This window comes from Eucalyptus grandis, chromosome 6 (assembly GCF_016545825.1).
Source record: "Eucalyptus grandis isolate ANBG69807.140 chromosome 6, ASM1654582v1, whole genome shotgun sequence".
Classification (NCBI taxonomy): Eukaryota; Viridiplantae; Streptophyta; class Magnoliopsida; order Myrtales; family Myrtaceae; genus Eucalyptus; species Eucalyptus grandis.
In genome coordinates, this window is record NC_052617.1 from 22,691,684 (window position 1) to 22,719,675 (window position 27,992).

The window sequence follows — 27,992 nt, forward strand, 5'->3', positions numbered from 1 at the left end:
TCATTGAGGAGGAATCAAAATATGCTATGCATGCTTGGGCGATCTTAGAGAGTGTTTATTGATTTATACATTTATATTTATAAAGAAGAAGAAAAGAGAGACGTTTTCATGACGGTGATTGGGCGACTTTCTTTAAGCATGAAATCAGATCTTACGTTGGGGGCAGTGATTGGATTAAGGGGAATTGGTTCTAGATATTCTCCAGTTTCAAAATGGTATCGGGAACCGGAGTGGAAGGATTGGGTCCTAAAATTGGGAAATGGGACTAACCAATTGGTCCTAAGTTTCAAAATGGTATCGGAAACCGGATCGGAAAGATTAGGTCCCAAAATTGGGAAATGGGACTAGACTAATTGATCCTAGGATTAGTTCCGATTTCGATCTAGTATAGTGGAACTAGTTACTTTTTTTTTTTTGTATTACTTGATTCTATATGTTATGAAGAAATAATTAAAAAAAAATTAAAAAAAAAAAAAGCTGATTATTTTTACTTGATTCTATATGTTATGAAAGAAAAAAAAACTGGTTATTTTTATTTGTGAAGGTTTCATTAATTTCATGCACAGGGATGAAGAGGTAATGACCTTTATTCGTCATTTGCTCAATGACAAGCTGAGGCCGAACATGCCACAAGCATGACCTCATAAATATTTTTGGCTGGTTGTACAGGGTATTATACTGTCTATAGTAGCCTATCAATACGACACCTCGTATCAATTTGGTTTTTCATTCGAAGGAAGAACTAGCAACATGGTGTATCCACGATGCTGATTAGCAGGTAAATTATTTCCCTTCAAGTTTCGATCCTGTTCGTCATGCTGCAAGGTTTCCCCCACCTCCTCCAATCTTAAATGGAAAGCGAGATAGGGTTAAGTTTCTGGATTAACCCTGTGCAGTTATATTGGCTCTTGAAACATGTTCCAGCCTCCAGGATATTGAGTAAGAAGGGGAAATTGTATGCATGGCGTTACTACGTCTATTATCGACATGATTGTGGATGCTGGTCTGAGTAGGCTCGGTAAATGTTAAAGCAGTGCAGGCTCAGCCGGGAATGCCAGAAGAAATAATTACCTACTTGCAGTAAAGTCATGCATAACAATGGTTAATTTGTGGCAAGTTGAAAGCCATTGTGGTAGTGGTGCTTCTGTTTGGACTACAGATAAAATTGATTCAATTCAATTTCTAGTGTGCTGTTGTGGTGATTATGGTGATACTGTCGCTGTTTTTCTTTTTGTTACTTTGAAAGGTGCCACGGGATATGAATTCCAAATTGGGCCTTTTCTTCTGCTAGTCTGTTATGTACAAACATTACCTTTAAGATTGTCACCATGCGTCCTCAGTACAATGACAACTCTATATTATGACCACGTTATCGAAATGAAGGGGGAGTGTAGTAGCATCGTTATTTTTTCGACTGAGCTAAAAACTAAGATATGAGGAAGGAAAGAAGATTAAACTAAAAAAGATAACTTGATGTTTCTCTGACTAGAGAAATGTTTTTCTTGGGTTTTGCCTTGGATTGGATATGCGTGCTACTTGTGTTCATTGACCGTTGTTTCCTTAGTAGATGTGCAGTTTACTGGACACTCAAATGTGTTTCAACTTTGTCACCGGGCAAGAGCGGTTTTCTGGCCTCTGGGTTGAGGCATTATCTGACCCCCGTGTTACCCACGAGCTCCGCTCCATCTGGATCTCTTACTGGGCTCAGGTGAGCTATAATTATTTGCCAATTTGCTTTCTCCGATTCTACAGAAATTTGTTCAGTGTTTACCTTGAATTTGAGAATGCATGTCTAAAACATGCTCTACGATGGTATGCTAATGGCCTATGATGCACCTCTGCTACACGCTGACAAATCGCCTGGTGAGAAGCTAGCTTCTCGTCTCAATGCCCGACCAAGTATGTGAATTCAGAGAGCTTGTTGCTACTTTGGAATAAGAATAAAAAGCCAAGTGTCGACATGTTTGTCTGCCGTGCTATATCGTAATTCTAAGAGGAGAGCTTGTCATGCAACTCTTTGACCTGAGGTTTCCAATCCAATAAGGGCTGCCATTTTACTTGTTAGCTTATTGCCTATGAACTTCAATTTCATTATTGGCTAATATGAACTTGAGTTGGAATAGCAACATGTCTCTCCCTCTTCATTAAACAGTTATTTCATCGATCTGTCAACTCGCTGGGGAATTCTTAGATCTTTCTCATGGTATTAATATATGATTTGTAGGCTTTTCTCTAAGGGGGAATCAAAATATTCTATGCATGCTTGGGAGATTATGGACTATATATGGGTAAAATGATACTTTGCTTCATTAATTAACAAGGAGGAGGAAAAAGAAAAGAGGGAAACGGCCGTGATAGCTTTCTGGCAACTCTCTTTTTAGCATGAAATCTTAACCTATTATGGGGGTCGTGGTTGGACTATCTCTTTTTGGCTTAATATTCGTCTTCTCCGCCTCTTTATAACGTGATCTCATTAAAAAAAAAAAAAAAAAAATCTTAAATTAGTCCTGAACTTTTTTATAATTTTCCAAGGCATCCTTCCGACTTAAATGTCGATGCAATATTGGCAGTTATACACGGTCCCATCGGCATATGAAGTGGAATTTTATTAGTGAACCTACATACTTTTCTATAATTTTTTTTTTCTTTTTGCTTCTTCTTTTCTACTTTTCTACGTTCATCTTCTTCTGGTACAACTTACAAGCCAATGCAAATACCGACCACCCGACTTGGCCACTGACACCGTCAGGGAGAGACGAAGCAACAACCCGAGGACCGCCATTATGACTCTACCTAGGGTTGTGCAACCGGACCGGATATATCCGGTTCCCGGACCGGCCCACCTGGAAAATAGGGTCGAGAACCGGTTCCCGTTGAAACCGGTCCGGGAACCAGTTCCCAAAATTCGGAACCGATTTAAACCGGTCCAAGAACAGGTTCTGAGTGATTACCCACCCGAAAACTGGTTCCCGGATCGGTTTTGGAACCGATTCCTGGACTCGTTTTGTAAATAGAGGTCTAAAATCCTTTTTTTCCCCTCGATTTCTATTCTCACTCTCGCAATCACACGATGTTTTTCCTCTTAACTTTTTCAAACACGCATGGCACTCCTCATTTGTCATTCCTCTTGCTCACTTGCTTCCCTCCCTCACCGACTCCCTCTCGCACCGTCCAATGGACGGACAGTGTTTGCCACTATCAAATTCTTGTGTATCACATGGATTGGCTCACCTAATTTATCTTTTGAATGAGGAGTTATGCTTGCATAAATGAGTAGCTTCATGTAGTAGTTGTGAGAATAAGACTAATATTAGACCCACGTTTGTTGCTAACTCTTTGCATTATGATTTTATTTATTATAATTAGCCTTGTGGATCCTTAATTTTTTGTTTAGTAACAAAGTTCATCTATTTATTTATTACAAGTGTTTAATGTCTCAATATAAATTAGGAGAATTACGTTATTTTCTTGCATATTAATATAAAATTCGAAATCGTATAGAATATCGGGAGATTGCAAAATAGGTTCCAGTGGAAATAGAGTTGACCCTAGAACCAAATCAGAAAAACAAGCTGGGTCGGGTATAGGGTCCAATACAAATAAGGTCTGGTATAGAGTCTAGAAAAGAGGAACTGGTTATAACAAGGTCGGGTATAAGGTCCAAGTCTAGACCCTACCCACCCTAGACCCGATCACCCCTAGTATCTACAATATGAAGAATACCACTTACGTTGATTTGCATTAGGCTTCAACTTGAATATTTCATATCAGTCTCATATTGATCAGTGGATTAGATTTGCGTTGGCAAAACGAGTTAAAGTTCTCCAACTGATTTTCAACCCAGCATCTCTGGAGGATTTAATGAATAATCGTGACCCGAGTCACTTGTCATAACTCTTAGGCCGGGAGACACTTATGGATGCTAATGTAGGGTGTTCACAACGGGCTTCATATCTAAATAATTTTGCCTTTAGCCCTTCTAGTTCTTGGCATGTTGGCTTGAGGTATCTTGAAGACTCACCTTGCATTGAATCACTATAGAGGGAGAACTCATTGAGCAATTGCTTGCCAATTGTCCAGTTCTAGAGCGATTGACTTTGCACGATGCTTTTGCTTTGGATAGGCTAAGAGTTTCTGGCTGATCATTGAAGTTGAAATACTTGCTCATAGCATGTTGTGCCGATCTTGAATGCGTTGAGATTTTTGACACAAATCTTGCATCCTTCACTATCATGGGAATGGATATTCCAATGTGTTTGGACAAGCTCCCCTTTTGTCTGAGATGTCTATTATAGGATCTAGCTGTGGGTTTGTGCATGCAGCCTTGTCTTTTCTTTCGAGTATTTCTTGTCTACGGATAGGGGTGTACAACCGGATCGGGTCAACCCGGTTCCCGGATCGCCCACCCGAAAAAAAAACCGGTTCGGTTGAAACCGGTTCTCGGACCGGTTCCAACAACTCAACCCTGTTTGAACCGGTCCGGGAACCGATTCCGAGGGATTACCCACCTGGAACCGGTTCGATCGAACCAATTTGGGAACCGGTTGGAGAACCGGTTAAGCCACCCCCAAAAACAAAACGCGTAACCCTAATTTCTATCTTTACCTCTCTCTCTCACAAGTCTCACCCCCTTCGCGAAGCTGCTGCTGCTTCTCCGCCTGAGCCCCATCCTTCGCGAAGCTAGGCACCACCGCCGCTGCTTCTCCGCCTGAGCCCCGTCCCTTCACGAAGCTGCTGCTGCTTCTCCGCCTGAGCCCTGTCCTTCGCGAAGCTGGGCGCCACTGCCAGAAGCCGAGCCCCTGCTTCTGCCCTACAGCAACTCCAACGTCACCCACCCGCCTTCTATCCTCACCCACGAGATCTGCTTCTGTCCTCAGCGTCGCCCGCTCGCCCGCCGTCTGTCCGCAACCTGCAGCCAAGACTCCTCCGCCGACGCCTGCACCCGCAGTCGCACCTTTGCTCGCCCGTGCCTCCCTTTGCCCGAGCGCTGATCCCGGTTCCATCCAACGCCGCCTCTACCGCTCTCGTCGCACCCCTCACACTCGCACCACCGCCTCACGGTAACAACTTGACTGAGCTAAGCAAGTTCAATGTTTCCTTTAATCCATTGATATATGGCATGATCCCCTCAACAGGGCAGTTAGGTACGTTTGAGATAGAGTCCTTCCTCAGCGACCCTCTATTGGTCCTTTAGTCTTTCCCTAATTGAACACTCCATCCACCGCCAAATCACATGAGATTAGGCCAGAAGAAGCCTCTGAAGTTTAGGGTATTTATGGTACTCTTTGCTCTGGCTGTTGCTTTCTTATCATTCGGGATCTTATCATTCATACTTTTCTCGTCTGTCAAGAGCCCGCTTGACTTACCTGAATACCTAGTAGAAGAAATAAAGTCTTCACTAGGTATTGTTCAGAAGAATTTAGATAAAATTATTCTTGGAGCACACATCAGATTGCATACCTTTTTTCAGTCCAGATACTCTGATTTTGGGGGTAGGATAGTAACGATGTTCTAAACATGACATGAATTTGGACCTAGGATAGCGACAATCTCAGTATCATCAAATTTGAAGCTGAGAATATATGTGCTGCACACATGGGTTGGTGTGACAATCCCCCTTATTTTAGCCCCTTAGGTACTTTTTTAGACTAAGGTAATCACTTGGCAGGTTTGACATACTGGCATATTCAACAGAATACTACTATAGCAAGTTCTACTTTTAAATTGTTTGTGTGCAAGAATTTTTGCATCTAATATGTATACTTCATTACATTATCTACAGGTACATATCCTCAGCAATATAACATTTCGCTCGAGAATCTTGGAGAGACAAGTTCTACTCTCTTTCTTTTCCTTTTCTAGTGATGTTATGAGGTACAAATTATTTGCTACAACGGTGGATGTGCTTATGCCGATCGATATAAGTGTTAAACGCTTTATTTTAAATATGAGTGTTGTACATCAATTTTTGCAAAACATGTTCCAATATAAACAAGGTTGACCCTGTTCCCGGACCGGAAAAACAAAGTGGGTCGAAAACAGGGTCCAGGTCTAGACCCTACCCACCCTAGACCCGATCACCCCTATCTGCAGATTCTCAAACTTGACTATATTACTCTCTCTCTCTCTCTCTCTCTCTCTCTCTCTCTCTCATAAAACTTGCCTATCTGTCAACTGCCTAAATTGCCAAGTTTCAAGCAATTGAAAGTGAGCGTTCAAGGATATGGAAGCCTACTTCCATTCACTCCCGTGATCAAGGCATGTCCTTCCTTTCGAAGTTTTGTGTTTGAGGTGGGATTTTAGCCTCATTCAAATCTCCATCTATTTAGACATTAGACAAATGTAGGAGGATAGAATATAATAAACCAAGCCACTATTGAATCCTATTCAAGTCTCAGCTTCTAGGTGAGTCATTGGGACATCACGTGATTAGTATGTAGGGGTGAGCGGTTCCAGGTTCCGGTTCGGTTCCGTCCGGAACCTGGAACCTACCCTCAGGTACAAGTTCTTCATTTTTTGGAACTTGGAACCTACCCTATCACAGGTTCTAGGGTCGGTTCCAAGTTCCAACAAGTTCTTTTTTTTTTCTTTTCTTTTTAAGAACTATAACGAAAAAGGAAAAAGACAAAACTCCTATGGAATTTAAAATCCACATTACCATTTGCTAAACCCAAAGGAAAAAGGCAGAACTTAAATTTGGATCAACCTCCCTATTTGATTCCTATATTACAGAGTTGATCAAACCAGAATGTGATACATAAATAACTGCTCATTAAAGTTATTGATCATATGAAGTATTTCGACAGCAAAGCATCTCAAAATTTAATGGTTTGGACCAACAATCCCCAATGAAGATGTAGGATAGGCAAAAGACACATGAATTCACAAACTGAAGTATACTAAATAGCATAACAAGCAGAAGCAACCAGCCCAACAGCAAGTTAGATATCTTTTATTTGCACAAGAGTTTTCATAACCAGTAGCCAAAAACTTTACCATGTTAGTTTGCTTAACAATGAGTATATACATTGTTAAGCAACGTAAGAATGTTGTTGCTGCTCCATCAAACATTGCAAGATCTTGCCCTGCTCCATCACGCATTGTGGGGGCTTGCGTTGACATGCCTTCAACGAGGAAGTTGGTTTTCTTTGTGCCCTGTCAATGGAGGAATGGGACCTTGTTAGACATTCGAAACCAAAAACCTAGCAAAACTTTTACATCCTTCTCATATTATGCATCGGATTGGTTTTTATGTGTTAGCAGCTCCTTATTTTGCTAATTCTCTGTATTGAGTTAATCTTTTGTGCACATCGGCGCCCACACCTGTTCAACACCGATTCGACCACATCCCCAAAACCATCAACCGGTCTATGAAAACCATCGACCACTTGAGCTCCGCTCAAGCTCCAACCTTTCTACCCGTAGACACGAAAATCAGACAAAATAAAGAAAACCAGATAAAGATACCCACAAAACAGACACAGAGAGAGAGCTTACGTAGAAGAGGTCAAGGAGGACTTGATCGGGAAGTAGGGATAGATCGGAGAAGCGGGCGAGGTTGAGGACGGCCGACGGTGGAACAACAGCAGCGTCGCGGCCCCCCAGTAGGTCGTCATTGGGACACAGCACGCGCGACGGTGAGAGCTGGCAACATTGTCAAATCGGGCAATGGCAAAAACGGTCGCATCGCGTCAAACCAAGCGAGGCAAAGAAGAGAAACGGTCGTCTTCCTTCTCTCTCCCCTCTTCCTCCCGTCTCGCGCCACGTTAAGGCCCTCCCTCATATGGCAATCCAGCTCAGGAGCGGCTCGCTCCTCCTCCTCCTCCTCATCGCCGTCCTCATCATCATCATCATCGCCACCCTTCTCCCTCATCCCTTTTGGCAGTTCTCTCTTTAATGACCTTCCTCACTTTGCAAGTCTGAAACCGGCAACCGTGTTAGCACCCACCCACCCACCACCCTTCCTCCGCTTTGTCTCACTCCCCTTTCCCTTCTCTCCGCCCTCGCATTCGCAATCGCTCCATCCGCCACCCTAGAGCAAAGGAAGGGACACAAAAAAAACAAAAAACAAGAACCACCACGCCCTGAACCCTAAGAGCCTGAGACTCCCACAATGCGCAGGGCCATGGATTTTGACCTGAACATCGTCGACCAATGTGGGGTCATCGGTGACTCGGGGGTGGAGCGTTGTAGAGGAAATAGGAAGAAGGGACAACGAAGAAGAGAAGAAAAATTAGGGTTGAGCGAAGCAGAGGAAATAGAAAGAAGGGAAAGTGGAGAAGAGAAGAAAAATCAGGTTTCTATGAAGGGTACTCCCAGTCTCGGTTCCAGTTCCAATTTCGGTTCCAGTTCCTAGTGATCCGGAACCGGAATGGGAACCAGGAACCATCGGTTCCGTGAAAAATGGAACCGAGAATCGAACCGACCACTCAAGAACCGAGAATCAAACCGGACCCTCCAATGCGATTCTCCAGTTCCCGATTCTACCCGGGAATCGTGCTCAGCCCTAGTATTTACTTGATGTGACAATCAAGCGTGCATACTTTTTTTGGCAAATTCTCTCTTCCACTAGCATTCTCCAATCCATCAATATCTTATGGTGATCAATAATATAAGGCATTCTTCTTTTTCACAATTGATGTGGTTGTCAAAGATGCTATGCGGGTAGAGAGAATTGAAAAGAGTTGTTATACCTTCCCATATGTACCTAAAGGAGGTTGAATTTTACAACAATTACGGTTGACCTTGTGATCATGCACTGGTGAATTACCTTGTTGAGAATGCCATTGCTTTGGAGAAGTTAGTGGTGAATCCCTGTGAAGAAGCATATTTCCCGGATGGGATGAAAAGACTGAAGGAACCTAGAGAATGTGCTCTGCAACAGCTCAAGGGAAAGTTACCTTCTAGAATTGAGCTGGTGATTAATTAACAAACCATAGCATCATTCACGTGGCATCCACAGAGCTGTTATGCATTGTTTTGATTCTACAACCTCTTCACTTCTTTAAAGTTAGTTTTTCAACTGCGGATATATGTTTGTTTATTAATTATTTGTCACTCTTGATTTTTTTTAGCTGGATTTATAAGTTGCGTAATAGCTCTTCTACATTTTTAAAGGACATGGAATGCGGCAAGGCCGTGAATAATGGATGTTTCCGGTTTGGTTTATGGTTGAACTTCCTCGTGTGTTTCTACTTTTTGAAGTTACAATTACAAGTTTACATCATCAATAAGATCAATTCTCCATTCAATAAAACCCCATAATTCTGCCCAACATCCAATGTAATCTTCCATACACAAGATTGGACACAAAAAAGTCTTTTTTTTTAATTTAGAAAAGCCCCACAAGTCAATGCGAGGCTGATTAGCATGGTCTTAATCTTCGCTTGTTAAAGGAAATTTGTGACTTTTACCACTTCGTGGTTTTCAAAGTGTGGTCCTCTCAGACAACACCGCGATTATATGCTAACTCTAATGTTTGCAACATTAGGCCTATCATCATTCTTGAGTAACATGAACAAAACAATAATACATATCACAAATGGCAAAATCATTGCTAATATCTGATAGTGATCTTCTAAGTTCCAAGTCAACATCAATTGCTCCATTAGTATATCTTGCTGCAATTCATGATCAGATCAATCAAGCACGACCAAGAATCCAAAAGGTCAAGCAAAGCACAAGAAAGTTCGAAAATTGACATGCAACTCAACAACCAATTACACAAATTGAACGGGGAAAGGAATGCCCTTTTCCGATGATCGCATCATATCAAATAGACATAACACTTGAAGACTTCGAACGGGACCAGCTCGACAGGTTGTGGTTTGTCGGTGCCCTCCGAGCTCTACTAATCCTTTAAGTTCATTGGTTTAATGTTGTCTATTCGCTTTCTTTTTACGTGGGTTTCGCGCAGAGTAGAAAAATCGAGGGACTCATGTTAGGTAAATATGATGATATGGGGTGGAGGATTGTTGGATAAGAGACTGCATTGTCAGTCGTAAAAAACTAAAAAACAAGTTTCGAGACTAGAGGTGGCTATTGATCTGCCACCACAAGTCCGAAAGTCAATATGCAGACTCCCAGAAATGCCCGCAAACTAGAACCATCAAAGATTAGCCGAGAAAAGGGCACTTCCCGCTACGAGCGAAAAGTAAAAAGAAAGTAGGACCTTTGAGGTCAGGCTTAAATTCAGCCTGGTCAGCTTATCGGATTGAACTGCTTCAAGGAGTTGAGGTGAATAGAGAGATGCAGCAGTTCGAGTAAATCATACAAATAGGATTCGAAAAGAAAAATCATATACACAAAAGACAAAGCTGTTCTCAGATATACAAGCATATTTCTCTTCATTAGTTTTTTTGTGTAATATAATTTTCATATTTTTTTTTTTGGTCAGAATCCTTATCCATGGTTAAAAAAGATATAGCTGATTAGGAAGTTACCTTGTTAATCACAAGTCAAGGAAAGTTCCATCATGTGCCATTGTTCCTGTTGAAAAACAAATTCCTAATAATCAATCGAACCGATACCTGAATGATCAAATACCAAAAACGAAAACGCGGAAATGTGCCCGGAAACATGTTATACCGATTAAAGGCATATCACGGAGTCGAACATACCTTGATTGCCACAGATTAAGTACCATCACAATTTTGAGGAATTCTTTGAAGCCCTAGTTTTGTTCGTCAAGAGAGAGGCGTACTATTTCAAAGGGGGAAAAACAGATAAACGTATTTCTCTTCTAAAGATGCAATTATACTTCTTATTTTCACCCTTTTTTATTTTTTTTATTTTATATATATTACAGTAACTGCACTCTTTTGTGGGCGTTTCACTTACGGGCCGAGTTTTGGCCTAACATGGGTGGATGGGCTTAAGTTGGCCCATCTAATAAAAATAAAAATAAAAATAAAAAACCATCAGTTCCTATGGCAGTTCCATTCCCTGAAATTGTCACAGGAGATTCATCAACTCTCACAACTAAGTTGCGAGTATCGACTTGTGAAATTATATGGAGAAGATTTTCAATTCAACGCAAGAAGATTTTCATTTCAATGCAAGAGTAGATTTTTTTTTCTGTTTTTGACCGAGATTCTAGCATTTCTTTTATTTAAAAAAAAAAAAAAAGAGAACGGACTAGGCAAAAAGCAGTAGGCAAAAAAGAAATAGTAATATTAATAGGACTAGGACTAGAGTAACAGCAAGAAGAGGGTCCGACCAAAGAAAGGAAAAAAAAAATAGCAGGACTACTGGTCGTAGTAGACTAGAGTGAGAGCGTAAGGCACCGATCGAACGAGTAAAACTATAAAAATAAAATAAACTACTGCCTAGTAGCCAGTAGTAATTGCAGTAGCGGCAGACTACTCAATAGTAAGAACAATACTACTAGCTGTAGCTGCATCTACATTACCAGCTAGCCGAGCAGGTAGGGTAAAACGATAAACCGTATTTGTTAAGTACAAATTTGCACCTAAAACCTTGTGCATGGACGTCTTGATTGATGGGGCCAACTCAACAAACACCTTGACTTGTTCCAATTGGCCGTGATTCTGAAAATATGCCGGCATCATTTTCATAAATGCCTTGGCATCCTCCACATTATGGAGAACCAAGCACGTTGATTTTTAACTTCTTGGATGGTCTCATTCGGAGCCTTCTCAGCCTCTTCAAAAAGTTTCTATGATGCACCCTTTCCGCTTCTCTGAAAAAATAAAGAGAAACAAATAAGAAATCATTAAAAAATTCCAAAAAAAAAGAATAAATAAACTCATGATATTGTCAACTTCTGTTGATACCGCGTCGAATTTCTTTGTGTGCTAAGATATTCATCATTCTGGACATGAAGTCTTGTGCCGAGCTCCATTTCGATGGGGAGAGAGGCTGAGACAAAGAGAGGTAGAGTAGGGGTCGGGAGAGAGGCTGAGACAGAGAGAGGTAGAGTAAGGGTCGATGGAGGACGAGGTGTATATATATATACATGGAGGACATAGAGGATGTGTGTGGAGTTGAGCCGTTGGACCATATTTTTTTTGGGGGGTTACCCCGCACATGGCTTGCACACGCCAGCGCAAACCTTTAACGCATGCACCAACGAGACCGTTTCTTCTAGCCACGCGTCTAGCGACCCCTACAGCAGGCCACTTGTCGTTTTTCTCGTCTCAACGATAACTATGACCCTACACTATCATAAAAACGAGATTTGATTCACTTTAAAATCAAAAGGGGAGGCGAACAGTAGGGGTGTTGGGATTTCCGTCCCCGAGAGTCCGATGGCGGCGTTTCTTGAAATTTCAACCAAAAGCAATTTATAAACATGAACAATGATCGGGAAACATGAACATCATTACTCTGATACCAATGTTGGGAACAAATTCCTAATAATCGATTGAACCGATATTCAAACGATCGAATACCAAAAACAAAAAAACATCTTATACTAATCAAAGGCATATTACGGAGTCAGACACACCTTGATTGCCACATATTAAGTACCGTCGCAGTTTTGAGGAATTCTTTGAAGCTTATGTTCGTCAAGAGAGAGGCGTACTATTTCAAAGGGAGAAAAACAAAGAAACGTATTTCTCTTCTAAAGACGCAATTGTACTTCTTATTTTCACCCTTTTTTTTATTTTTTTATTTTATATATATTACAGTAACTACACTCTTTTGTGGGCCTTTCACTTATGGGCCAGTTTTGGCCCAACATGGGTGGACGGGCTTAAGTTGGCCCATCTAATATAAAAATAAAAATAAAAATCATCAGCTCCTATGGTAGTTCCATTCCCTGAAATTGTCACAGGAACTCTCACAACTAAGTTGCGAGTATCGACTCGTGAAATTATATGGAGAAGATTTTCATTTCAACGCAAGAGTAGATTTCTTTTTTCTATTTTTGACCAAGATTTCAGCGTTTCTTTTATTAAAAAAAAAAACAAAGAACAGAACAGAACTAGGCAAAAAGCAGTAGGTAGAAAAGAAATAGTAATATTAATAGGACTAGGACTAGAGTAAACAACAAGAAGAGAGTCCAACCAAAGAAAGGAAAAGAAAAGAAAAAAACAGCAGGACTACTGGTCGTAGTAGACTAGAGTGAGAGGGTACCGTAAGGCACCGACCGAACGAGTAAAACTATAAAAATAAAATAAACTACTGCCCAATAGCCGTAGTAATTGCAGTAGCAACAGACTACTCAGTAGTACGAACAATACTACTAGCTGTAGCTACATCTGCATTACCAGCTGGGGTAAAACAATAAACCGTATTTATTAATTTGCTCCTAAAACCTTGTGCATGGATGTCTTGATTGACGGGGCAGCTCAGCAAACACCTTGACTTGTTCCATTTGGCCGCGATTCTGAAAATATGCCAACATCATTTTCATAAATGCCTTGGCTTCCTCCACATTATGGAGAAACAGGGCTCGTTGATTTTTCACTTATTGGACAGTCTCATTCAGAGCCTTTTCAGCCTCTTCAAAAAGTCTTATGTGATGCGCCATTTCTGCTTCTTTGAAAAAAATAAATATAAACATATAGGAAATTATTTAAAAATTCCAAAAAAAAAAGAATAAATAAACTCACGATATTGTCAGCTTCTATTGATACCACGTCCAATTTCTTTGCGTGCTAAGATATTCATCATTCCGGACATGAAGTTTTGCGCCAAGCTCCATTTCGATGGGGAGAGAGGCCGAGATAGAGACAGGTAGAGTAAGGGTCGATAGAGGACGAGGTGTATATATATATATGGAGGGCACAGAGGATGTGTGTGGAGTTGAGCCGTTGGACCATTTTTTTTTATGGGGTACCCCGCACATGGGGTGCACGCACCTGCGCAAACCTTTAATGCACGCACCGACGAGACTGTTTCTTCTGGCCGCACGTCTAGCAACCCCTAGCGGCGGGCCACTTGTCGTTTTTATCGTCTCAACGATAACTACAACCCTACACTATTATAAAAACGAGTTTTGATTCACCAAAAATCAAAAAGGGGAGGCGAACAGTAATGGGTGTTAGGATTTCCATCCCCGAGCGTCTGTTGTCGGTGTTTCTTGAAATTTCAACCAAAAGCAATTTATAAACATCAATAGTGATCGGGAAACATGAACAGCATTACTCTCATAACAATGTTGGGAACAAATTCCTAATAATCGATTGAACCGATACTCGAACGATCAAATATCAAAAACAAAATGCAGAAACTTGCCCGAAAAAATGTTATACCAATCAAAGGCATATCACGGAGTTGGACATACCTTGATTGCAACATATTAAGTACCGTTGCAGTTTTGAGGAATTCTTTGAAGCCCTGACTCCGTTCGTCGAGAGAGGCACGTACTGTTTCAAAGGGGAAAAGTAGAGAAACATATTTCCCTTCTGAAGAGGCAACTGTACTTCTTATTTCCCCATTTTTTATTTTTTTTATTTTATATATATTTCAATAACTGCATTCTTTTGTAGGCCCTTCACTTACGGGGGTTAACCCTGCACGGGGCTTGCATACTCTAGCGGTTGCTAGGGCGCGTGGGGTGCATGCGCCTACGCAAACCTTCAACGCACATGCCGACAAGACCGTTTCTTATGGCCGCGCGTGGCGGCTCGTCTGGCAACCCCTAGCAGTGGGCCACTCGTCGTTTTTCTCGTCTCAATGAGAACTACGACCCTACACTATCATTAAAATGAGTTTTGATTCATCGAAAATCAAAAAGGGGAGGCTAACAGTAGGGGGTGTCGAGATTTCCATCCCTGAGTGTCTAATGGTGGCATTTTTTTAATTTCAACCTAACTAAATTTATAAACATCAACAATGATTGGAAACATGAACAACATTCATCTCATACCAATGTTGGGAACAAATTCCTAATAATTGATCGAACCACTACTCAAACGATCGAATACCAAAAACAAAAACGCATTAACGTGGCCGAAAACATGTTATACCGATCAAAGGCATATCACGGAGTCAGACATACCTTAATTGCCACAGATTAAGTACAGTTGCAGTTTTGAGGAATTCTTTGAAGCCCTAGTTTCGTATGTCAAGAGAGGCACGTACTGTTTCAAATGGGGAAAAATAGAAAAACATATTTCTCTTCTGAAGACACAATTGTACTTCTTATTTTCACCATTTTTTTTTTATAAATATTATAGTAACTACACTCTTTTGTGGGCCTTTCACTTACGGGCCGGGTTTTGCAACATGGGTGATGGGCTTAAGTTGGCCCATCTAATATAAAAAAACCATAAGTTCCTATGGCAATTCCATTCGCCGAAATTGTCACAAGAGATTCATCAACTCTCGCAACTAAGTTGCGAGTATTGACTCGTGAAATTATACGGAGATGATTTTCATTTCAGCACAAGAGGAGATTTCTTTTTCCGTTTTTGACCGAGATTTCAGCATTTCTTTTATTAAGAGAGAGAGAGAGAGAGAAGAACTAGGCAAAAAGCAGAAGGCAGAAAAGAAATAGTAGTATTAATAGGACTAGGACTAGAGTAATAGCAGGACTACTGGTCATAGTAGACTAGAGAGAGGGTACCGCAAGGCACCGACCGAACAATAAAACTATAAAAATAAAATAAACTACTACCCAATAGCCAGTAGTAATTGCAGTAGTACTACTAGTTGTAGCTGCATATGCATTACCAGCTGGCAGGGCAGGTGGGGTAAAACGATAAACAGTAATTGTTAAGTACAAATTTGCATCTAAAACCTTGTGCATGGACATCTTGATTGACGGGGCCAACTCAGTAAACACCTTGACTTGTTCCAATTGGCCGCGATTCTAAAAATATGCTGACATCATTTTCATAATGCCTTGGCATCCTCCACATTATGGAGAACTAGGGCACGTTGATTTTTCACTTCTTGGATAGTTTCATTTAGAGCCTTCTCAGCCTCTTCAAAAAGTCTTCTGTGATGCACCCTTTCCGCTTCTCTGAAAAAATAAATATAAACAAATAATAAATCATTGAAAAAAATTCCAAAAAAAAATGAATAAATAAACTCACAATATTGTCAGCTTCTGTTGATATCACGTCAAATTTCTTTGTGTGCTAAGATATTCATCGTTCCGGACATGAAGTCTTGCGCCGAGCTCCATTTCGATGGGGAGAGAGGCTAAGACAAAGAGAGGTGGAGTAGGGGTCGAGAGAGAGGTTGAGACATAGAGAGATAGAGTAAGGGTCGATGGAGGACGAGGTGTGTATATATATACATGGAGGACATGGAGGATGTGTGTGGAGTTGAGCCGTTGGACCATGATTTTTTGTGTGTGGGGGGGAGGGGCGTGTTACCCCCGCACGTGGCTTGCATGTGCCTAAGGTTGACCATTTCTTCTAGCCACGTGTGGCGGCGCGTCTAGCGACCCCTGGCAGCAGGCCACTTGTCGGTTTTCTCGTCTCAACAATAACTACGACCCTACACTATCTTAAAAATGAGTTTTGATTCACCGAAAATCAAAAAGGGGAGGCGAATAGTAGGGGTGTCGGGATTTCCATCCTCGAGCGTCTGATGGCGGCATTTCTTGAAATTTCAACCAAAAGTAATTTATAAACATCAACGGTGATCAAGAAACATGAACAGCATCGCTCTGATACCAATTTTGGGAAACAAATTCCTACTAATCGATCGAACCGATACTCAAACGATCAAATACCAAAAACAAAAACACAGAAACATGTCCGAAAACATGTTATACCGATCAAAAGCATATCACGGAGTTGGACATACCTTGATTGCCACAAATTAAGTACTGTCACAATTTTGAGGAATTCTTTGAAGCTAGTTCCGTTCGTCGAGAGAGGCGCATATGGTTTCATAGGAGGAGAAACAGAGAAACGTATTGCTCTTTTGAAGACGCAATTGTACTTCTTATTTTCCCCCTTTTTATTTTGTTTTATTTTATATATATTACAGTAATTGGCACTCTTTTGTGGGCCTTTCACTTACGGGCCAAGTTTTGGCCCAACATGGGTGGACATGGGCTTAAGTTGGCCCATCTAATAAATAAATAAAAACCATCAATTCCTATGGCAATTCCATTCCCCAAAATTGTCACAGGAGATTCATCAACTCTCGCAATTAAGTTGCGAGTATAGACTCGAGAAATTATATGGAGAAGATTTTCATTTCAATGCAAGAGTAGATTTCATTTTCTGTTTTTGACCGAGATTCCAGCATTTCTTTTTATTAAAAGAGAGAGAGAGAGAGAGAGATAACTAGGCAAAAAGCAGTAGGCATAAAAGAAATAGTAGTATTAATAGGACTAGGACTAGAGTAACAGCAAGAAGAGGGTCCGATCAAAGAAAGGAAAAGAAAAATAATAACAAGACTACTGGTTGTAGTAGACTAGAGGGTATCGCAAGGCTCCGACCGAATGAGTAAAACTATAAAAATAAAATAAACTACTGCCCAGTAGACAGTAGTAATTGTAGTAGCAGTAGCCAGTAGTAATTGTAGTAGTAATAGCCAATAGTAATTGCAGTAGCGGCAGACTACTCAGTACGAATAGTACTACTAGCTATAGCTGCATCTGCATTACCAGCTGGTGGAGCAAGTGGGGTAAAACGATAAACCATATTTTTAAGTACAAATTTACACCTAAAACCTTGTGCATGGACGTCTTGATTGACAGGGCCAACTCAGCAAACACCTTGACTTGTTCCAATTGGCCACGATTCTGAAAATATGCCGGCATCATTTTCATAAATGCCTTGGCATCCTCCACATTATGGAGAACCAGGACACGTTGATTTTTCACTTCTTGGATAGTCTCATTCAGAGACTTGTCAGCCTCTTCAAAAAGTCTTCTATGATGCTCCCTTTCCACTTCTTTGAAAAAATAAATATAAACATATAGGAAATCATTAAAAAATTTCCAAAAAAAGAAGAAAAAGAATAAATAAACTCACAATATTGTCAACTTATGTTGATACCGCGTCAATTTCTTTGTTTGCTAAGATATTCATCGTTCCGGACATGAAGTCTTGCGCCAAGCTCCATTTCGATGGGGAGAGAGGCTGAGACAAAGAGAGGTGGAGTAGGGGTCGGGAGAGAGAGAGGCTGAGACAGAGAGAGGTAGAGTAAGGGTCGATGGAGGACGAGGTGTGTATATATATACATGGAGGACATAGAGGATGTGTGTGGAGTTGAGCCAGTGATTTTTTTTTTTTTTTTTTTTTGGGGGGGTTATTACCTTGCACGTGGCTTGCACACGCCTGAGGTTGCCAGGGGCGTGGGGTGCATGCACCTACACAAACCTTTAAAGCACGCGCCGACAAGACGGTTTCTTTTGGCTGCATGTGGCGGCGCATCTAGCAACCCTTGGCAGCGGGCCAATTGTCGTTTTACTCATCTCAATGATAACTACAACCCTATACTATCATAAAAACGAGTTTTGATTCACCGAAAATCAAAAAGGGGAGGCAAACAATAGGGGGTGTTGGGATTTCCGTCCCCGAGCATCCGATGGCGGCGTTTCTTGAAATTTCAACCAAAAGCAATTTATAAACATCAACAATGATCGGGAAACATGGACAGCATTACTCTGATACCAATTTTGGGAATAAATTCTTAATAATCGATTGAACCAATACTCGAACGATCGTTGGCTGGGTCCACCTTCATGTGGGGCCTAGCCAGCATTAAAAAAAAAAAAAGAACAAAAGAAAAGAAAAAGAATAAAAGAAGGGAGTTATCGTACGTGGTGTGTGTGTCCAAAGAGAGGAGAGAGAAAAACCAGAAAAGAAAACTGCAGCGAAGGAGAAAGAGAAGAGAGGAAGAGTGCTGCAACTTTGCGGCTTTGATTCGAAGGCCAAATATTGTCGGAATCGGCTCAAATTTCAGTATGTTGTTCGTGAGACCGAGGGCTACGAGTTGATGGTTTTTGTTCGTCGAGAACCATCTCCAAATTCTCCAGTTGCAGTTAAGGTTTTCTTGCTCCAAACTTGTTTGTCTACCTATGTGGTGAGAAGAAGAGGATTGTAATGTTGATGTTGAGACTCTAGTGTGTGACTAGAGAAGAGTACTTTGTGTATCCTGCTATTCTTGATGATTAGTGGATGTTTTTAGGCGGTCCGTGGTTTTTCCCGCATCGGGTTTTCCACGTTAAATCCTTGGTGTCGTTATTTGCTTTGTCTACTTATCATTTCGGCGTTATATTTGCATTTTGTGAGGCTATACATTGCTGGTTGTTGCTAGGGGTTAAGAAAATTTTAATTGATTTAGCTTCGGGGGAGAAATCGATCCTGGATTGAGTTTGGCCGTGGTGAATTGTTGTACCCGGGTTCTCCCCAACAAGTGGTATCAGAGCACGGTTGAATTTTAGTGTTAAATGGAAGAAACCAGCAGCACCATGTTTAAGTTAAATGCCTTGAATTATTCTATTTGGAAGCCTCGGATGGAAGATGTGTTATATTGCAAAGACTTATTTGATCCTATTGAGGGTGATGAAGCCAAAGGAGATAAGGAAGACAAAGAATGGGAGAGAATGAATCGGAAAACAGTTGGGTTTATCCGACAATGGATTGATGATAGTGTTTTTCATCATGTCGCTCAAGAAACGAGGGCAGACACTTTGTGGAAGAAATTACAAGATCTTTATGAGAGAAAAACTCCACAAAATAAAGCTCTTCTAGTTAAGCGACTTGTGAATTTGAGATATAAGGAGGGGAGTAACATGGCGGAACACTTGAGTGAATTTCAAGATGTTGTAAATCAATTGACAAATCTTGAGATTGATCTTGGTGATGAATTGCAGTCATGCTTATTACTTGGTACTCTTCCTGATAGTTGGGATACCTTGGTTGTGGCATTAAATAACTCGGCTCCTTTTGGTGTGCTTTCTATGAGTATGGTTAAAGAAAGCTTGTTCAATGAAGAAACAAGAAGAAAAGGCTTGAATTATGCCTCTACATCGGATGCTCTTGTTATAGAAAACAGGGGGAGAAGTCAATCAAGAAGGTTTCAAAGAAATGATACCCGGGGCAAGTCAAGAGGAAGGTCGAAATCAAGACCGAGGAGGAGTGTCAAGTGTTATAATTGCGGCAAAATGGGACATTATGCAAAAGAGTGTTGGTTGCCAAAGAGAGATAGATTCCATGATAGAAATGGAGATCAAAAGAAAGAAGAGAAACAAGCTACAACGACGGTTGTATCTGATGGCGATATTGTGTTTGTATGTGATGACGGATATGTGAATTTTGCATGCCAAGACTCTATGTGGGTTGTTGATTCCGCAGCTTCTTTTCATGTCACCTCACGGCGTGATTACTTTGCTTCTTATCGCAGCGGCGACTTTGGTTGCATAAGGATGGGAAATAGTGATGTTTCCAAGGTTATTGGCATGGGAGATGTTTATTTGAAAACCGATGTCGGATGTAATTTGCTTTTGAAAAATGTGAGACATGTTCCGGATATTCGACTTCACTTGATCTCTACGGGTGCCTTGGATGATGATGGTTATTGTAATTCATTCTTTGATGGCAAATGGAAGTTGACTAAAGGTTCCATGGTAGTGGCAAAAGGTAAGAAGACAGGCTCTCACTACACCATGCAAGCTGACTTGATTAAAGAAGAGGTAAATGCAGTGGAGGATTCCTTGGTTGATTTATGGCATATGAGGTTGGGTCATCTTAGCAAGAAATGACTTGAAACTCTTGCTAGAAAGAACCTTTTACCTTTGAAAGAGAAAATCTAAAGGAATGCACTCATTGTCGACTGGTAAGCAACATAGATTCTCATTTCAGAGTTCCTCTCCACACGGGAAATTAAATGTACTTGATTTAGTTCACACCGATGTTTGTTGCATGGATGCTAGAACTCTTGGAGGTGCATTATACTTTGTGACATTTATTGATGACTGTTCTAGAAAAGTGTGGGCTATTGCTTTGAAATCTAAAGATCAGGTACTTGAGGCTTTCAAGCAATTTCATGTCAATGTGGAAAGAGAAACCGGGAAGAAGCTGAAATGTGTTCGGGCTGACAACGGTGGTGAATATAGAGGCCCATTTGAACACTATTGCAGGGATTATGGTATCAAGCTTGAGAAGACTGTTCCAAAAACACCACAGCATAATGGAGTGGCAGAGAGAATGAACCGGACAATTAATGATCAAATTCGGTGTATGCTTTCTCATGCGAAGTTGCCTAAGTCATTTTGGGGTGAAGCGATGAGAACAGCAGTAGATTTGATAAATCTTTCTCCATCGGTTCCTCTTAAGGGGGATGTTCCGCAAAGAGTTTGGAGTGGCAAAGATGTCTCCTACAGCCATCTAAAAGTGTTCGATTGTCGGGCATTTGTGCATGTTCCAAGAGATGAAAGATCCAAGCTTGATGACAAGTCTAAATAATGTATCTTCTTAGGTTATGGACATGAAGAGTTTGGCTACGAGGTTATGGGATCCAGGTTGCAAAGAAAGTCATTAGAAGTCGAGATGTGGTGTTTTGTGAGTATCAAACTATTAAAGACATTGACAAGGTGGAGAGATCAAAGAATACAGCTCAACGTTCAGTTAGTTTCAGCCCAAATCCTTCTAATGTTGATAGAAATTATGGGGGATAAGTGCAAGGAAGTCATGAAGATGGTGAGTCCTCACATAATGTTGATTCTTCAGCTGACACAAGTGAAATAGCTAAGGAAGAGCAATTTATCCTACCTCAAGTTAGAAGATCTGAAAGAGAGCGTAGGCCTTCTCAAAAATATTTGCCACATGAGTATGTGTTACTCACTGATGCAGGGGAGCCAGAAACTTATGAAAAGGCTATATCATGTGAAAGAAAGAATGAATGGCATGAAGCCATGCAAGAGGAGCTTAAATCCTTGCATGAGAACCACACATTTGAATTGGTGAGGTTGCCTTAGGGTAAGAGAACACTCACAAATAAGTGGGTGTATAAGTTAAAGACGGAAGAAAATAGTTTACAACCATGATACAAGGCTAGACTTGTTGTGAAGGGCTTTCGTAAAAAAGAAGAGCATAAACTTTGAAGAGATTTTTTCACCGTTGGAGAGATGTCTTCTATTCGAGTTGTTCTTGGGTTGGCCGCCAGTTTAAATTTAGAAATTGAACAACTTGATGTAAAGACGGCTTTTCTTCATGGAGACTTAAAAGAAGAGATATATATGGAGCAATCGAAGGGTTTTTGAAGTTGAAGGCAAGGAGCACCTTGTATGTAGATTGAGGAAAAGCTTATATGGTCTCAAGCAAGCGCCAAGCCAATGGTATATGAAGTTTGAATCATTCATGGAAGAACAAGGATACGGTAAGACAAATTCCAATTCTTGTGTTTTTATGAAAAGATTCTCAAATAATGATTTTCTTATTCTCCTACTTTATGTGGATGATATGTTGATTGTCGGGCATGATGCCAAGAAAATCAAGAGTTTGAAAAATGAGTTGAGTAAAGCTTTTGCAATGAAAGACCTAGGCCTGGCTAAGCAAATCTTAGGCATGAGAATTACTCGTGATAGGAAGAATAAGAAACTGCGGTTATCTCAAGAGAAGTATATTGAGAAGGTGCTTGAAAGATTCAACATGAGCACATGTAAACCGGTGAGTACTCCACTTGCAGGCCATTTCAAGTTGAGTAGTAATGAGTGTCCTTCAAGTGAGAAAGAGAAGGTTGAGATGATGAAAATTCCTTATGCATCGGCCGTGGGTAGTTTGATGTACGCCATGGTTTGTACAAGATCGGATATTGCTCATGCAGTTGGTGTTGTGAGTAGATTTCTCTCTAATCCAGGTAAGGAGCATTGGACTGCTGTTAAATGGATTTTGAGATATCTTAGAGGCACTTCTACACTTTGCTTGTGCTATGGAAATGCAAAACCTGAGTTGAGTGGCTTCTCGGATGCTGACTATGCCGGTGATGTTGATTCCCGAAAATCCACATTGGGTTTTATAATAATCTTTGCAGGGGGAGCTGTTTCATGGCAATCGAGATTGCAAAAATGTACCGCTTTGTCTACAACTGAAGCGGAGTATATTGCTATTACCGAAGGAGGTAAAGAACTTTTGTGGATGCAAAAATTCCTACAAGAGTTGGGCTTGAAGTAAGAGAAGTTTGTTCTATATTGCGATAGCATGAGTGCCATCCATCTTAGCAAGAATCCGGTGTTTCATTCAAGATCGAAGCATGTTGATGTGAAGTATCATTGGATCCGAGAAAAGCTAGAAGAGAAGCTCTTCCTACTTGAGAAAGTTCATACCGACAACAATAAGTCCGACATGATGACCAAAGCCTTGCCCGTGATGAAGCTTGATGCTTGTAGAAGAAAAGCGGGCATGACAAATCTTCCCACATGAGGTGGAGGGGAGATTTGTTGGCTGGGTCCACCTTCATGTGGGGCCCAGCCAGCATTAAAAAAAAAAGAACAAAAGAAAAGAAAAAGAATAAAAAGAAGGGGAGTTATCGTACGTGGTGTGTGCGTCCAAAGAGAAGAGAGAGAAAAACCAGAAAAGAAAACTGCAGCAAAGGAGAAAGAGAAGAGAGGAAGAGTGCTGCAACTTTGCGGCTTTGATTCGAAGGCCAAATATTGTCGGAATCGGCTCAAATTTCAGTATGTTGTTCGTGAGACCGAGGGCTACGAGTTGATGGTTTTTGTTCATCGAGAACCGTCTCCAAATTCTCCAGTTGCGGTTAAGGTTTTCTTGCTCCAAACTTGTTTATCTACCTATGTGGTGAGAAGAAGATGATTGTAATGTTGATATTGAGACTCTAGTGTGTGACTAGAGAAGAGTACTTTGTGTATCCTGCTATTCTTGGTGATTAGTGGATGTTTTTGGGCGGTCCGTGGTTTTCCCGCATCGGGTTTTCACGTTAAATCCTTGGTGTCGTTATTTGCTTTGTCTACTTATCATTTCGGCGTTATATTTGCATTTTGTGAGGCTATACATTGCTGGTTGTTGCTGGGGGTTAAGAAAATTTTAATTGATTTAGCTTCGGGGGAGAAATTGATCCTAGATTGAGTTTGGCCGTGGTGAATTGTTGTACCCGGGTTCTCCCCAACACGATCGAATACCAAAAACGAAAATGCAGAAACGTGCCCGAAAACATGTTATACCGTCGAATACCAAAAACGAAAATGCAGAAACGTGCCCGAAAACATGTTATACCGATCAAAGGCATATCACGGAGTCGGATATACCTTGGTTGCCACAGATTAAGTACCGTTTTTGAGGAATTCTTTGAAGCCCTGGTTCCGTTAGTCGAACCTAAGATAGATCTTAGGTCCTAGATCATGTGTGACTTTAAATCCAAGGTCACGCCTTAGATTCGAGGCCATGTGACCTTAGGTTCGAGGTCATGCGACCTGAAATTTGAGGTAATGAGACTTGGAACTGGACATGGTGATCTTAATCGAGCCGGGGAAGAGAGATGCAGGGAGATGATTGTTTCAAGCACAGCGAACGCGATTACGACCTGGCCGACGGCAAGGCAACGGCCCTACCAAGCGTGGTTGAAGGTCATATAGGTCTGAGATTTTGTCGAAGATTCCCATGGAGGAAGGCGCGGAGAACTTGACAGCCTTAATTGAGGGAATTTCATTGATTCTTGGTTGTTTCCGGTCATATCGAATCGATTTGGGGTTTTAGAATGTTGATTTCCTTGATTAAGATCCGGAGTCGCGGCGGCCGTGACTGAAAGTCCCCGAGAGGGCTGGGCCATTTTCCAGATTCGGCGTTCGACACATTTCCAGTTTAAGGATCGTGTTTTTATCTGGTGTTAACGGAAAGAAATGAAAAAGAAAAGGGGTAAGAAAAAGGAAATGGGAAGAGGGGAAATGGTGAAAGAGGAAAATATATATTATAAAAATAAAAAGGGGTAAGCGCAAACTTGTCAACAAAGCACAATTAAATCTTATAGTTTGTCAAAAAGCGCAATTGAATCTTAAAATTAATCAAATTGATTTAATCAAGTCCTTTTGTTGATTACACTTTTGAAAGTTTTAGGACTTAATTACATTTTTGTAAGAAATTTTAGGACTCATTTACACTTTTTGAAAATTTTATGATTTAATTTCATTTTCGCGATAAGTTTTAGGATTTCTAATTCATTAATTTCAAAGTATAATATCTAAAAATCTGTTTCAAGTAAGTAAACCATGTCAGATGTTTGTGGTCCACATACAACCACCGCCGCTAACTGGATCTATTTCTAATCGAAATCGGCCGAAATGACTATATTGATAAATCATTAAAAGGGTGATCGTTGAATTGACAATATTAAAAAAAAAAAATTAAGACTAACTTGACATATGCATAATAGGTTTAAAAATGTTTTGGTGATTGCATGCCGTCTTGTCATATCCTATCCCTCCAAGTAAGGAGCGCGACCTATAGATTTTTGCATGGAACTTATTATTGGTTGTTTGTTTGTAAAACAAGTCCTGCATAAGAAAGTTATGAGAAGATGGACCATTTTATAAGTGTGAATTTTTTTAATGTGTTCAAAGAAAGAGTTGGGATGTGGGTTAAACCCCACAACATCCATGTGCAGGTCTGTAAATAATTGAGCAGCCATTAGGCACACTTACTACTTCATTTTTATTTTATTAGCACTAACCCAATTATTTTATTTTATTTCGTACAGTTATCTTACTAACATTTATTAGTTGAAAGGTTATTTTTTGTTTATTAAATATCTTTGGAAATTATGAAATTCAGAATTTTATTTTTTAAAAATATTTTTTTATTATTCCGAATTTTTATGTGTCCTTTTAGGATAACTTTTGAAATTATACTTATTTAGTTTACAACTTTCCTAAAAGGTTTCATTTGTTCATTTTATAATCTTTCCTAAATGGTTGCCTTTGTTCACTTTGCATCTTCTTCTAAAGAAAAACCTTTTAGGCTGCGTTTGGTAGTCCGGGATTTGAGTCTGGATAGGATAATTTGTTATCCTATCCAATGTTTGGGAATGTCCACCGGATCGGACAAACCTGGATACATCCGAATAAAATGCCGGATAAAAAATCCAGGGGAGGGGGTGGGATAAGCCCGAATTGGATAAGAATTTTTTTTTTTTTTAAGGAAAGAAAGAACTTAACAAAAAGAGAAGATATCATAAGCATCTACGTCAAATGGATGCCTCCGTCTCTCCGATTCATTGTCAGCCCTCTTCTTCCACTTCTTCTCCCATCTTCGCATCTCGCCGTTTTCAATGGTGGCCACAATTCCTAGATCTGGGGCTTTTCCATGGCATTTAATTAATTGAATTTTCTATTTTTTAATTTTATAATTTAATTGAATATCATATTTATTTTTTAATCTTATCCTGAAGTGCGCCAAACACTTGATAAAGATATGTCCACCTTTATTATCCAGTGGATTAAATATCCTACTTGCCTATCCTATCCCGATTATTCTTCAAGATTGGTATACAAATATATGTGTGTGTGTGTGTGTGTTAGTTTTTGGCATGAACAAGTATCAAATTATTTCAAGTCTTTTTTTCAAAATTACAACCATCATTTCAATTATTTTTAAGAAAAACCCCAATAGATACTAAAATTGTCATCTAATATTCTCATTTGAAATTTTATTGTATCTTATAGGATATATGCGATAATCATTAATAACAAATAAATCCTTAAAAAAAATGATATTGCGCCTCAAAGCCGTCTTGATTGCTCTATCTAATTTGAATTTATATTTTTCAACACTTATCTAATCATAGCTGTGATAAACCCAAGACCACAAGAACCGGCTGAAAAACATTTTGATTTCAACGGAAAGACAACGGCTAAATCGAAATTCCTAGGTGCCGTAGATGGGTTCACTCGAAAACTCCACCGTGTCTTCATGTTTGTCCGGTCCTGTATGATTTGACTCCTGGCCCCATTTCTCCATGTATCTCAAGAAAAAGGCACTCGAAAAGGAGCATTTTGCATCATCAACCCTGAAAGAAACAATGAGATTTGGGAAAAGAGACACCACAAGTAAGACAGAATTGCTTTAAGACCTACCCTACCCAACCCACCTTACAATGTGATATGCATCGAAAATCAAACCCCCTCTCTCTATTTTGCCTTTTCATTTTATTTTATTTTCACCACCATTATCAAGAAAACTAAGGCCCGCCTGAAAGATTGGTTTACCAAAAAGAGTCCATCAATATCCTATTCTTCCATCTTTTGCCATTTGATTATGCACAACTTGCCTTTTAAGTCCTGTTAATTGATCCAGTTTCCAGTCGATGTCACTCGAAAGGATAAGACTCATTGCATTTTCTTCTGCTAGTATGTTATGTATAACTTTGCCTTTGAGATTGTCATTACTTGTCCTCATTGCAATAACGACTCTTTACTACGACCACACTATTGAAGTGACGCGGTAGTGTAGTAACACCACTAAATTTTAAGACTAAGCTTAAAACTAAGTAATGAGGAAGGAACGATGTTATAACTAGAAAAGAGATTCTCTGGCTAGAAAAATCTAGTTATTGGTGTCTGCCTTGGATTCAATATTTCTGCTGCTGGTATTCATCTCTATATGAACTTATTGGTTAAGCTGTGCATCATAGAGAAGGAGAAAAACTCCAAGCAACCAGGAGAGAGATACCGATCATGGGCACGGGACAGGTACCTTTTGACCATTGTTTGCAGATGTGCAATTTACCTGGTCACTCAATGTGTTTCAACTTTTTCAGCAGGCAAGAGCGGTTTATTTGCCGTTGGGTTGAGGCATTATCTGACCCTCGCGTTACCCATGAGCTCCGCTCCATCTGGATTTCTAACTGGACTCAGGTGAGCTACAACCATTCGCCCTTTTTGCTTTCTCCGATGCCACCGAAATACGTTTAGTGTAGTTATCTGGAAATTGAGAACGTCTGTCTAGAACATGCTCAAATAATGATATGCTGATGGCCCGTGATGCATCTTTGCTACAGGCTGACAAATTGCTTGGTCAGAAGCTGGCTCTCGTCTCAATGTGCGGCCAAGTATGCGAAAGCGAAGGGAGGGGTGATTCCAGGCGGAAGCTGTGAATATC

At 40.4% G+C, this 27,992-nt stretch overlaps 1 pseudogene; it reads left to right on the forward strand.

Annotated features, from left to right (window-relative positions):
* The first annotated feature begins 108 nt into the window (after positions 1 to 108).
* Positions 109 to 27,968, forward strand: LOC120294376 (annotated as a pseudogene).
* The last annotated feature ends 24 nt before the right edge of the window (positions 27,969 to 27,992 follow it).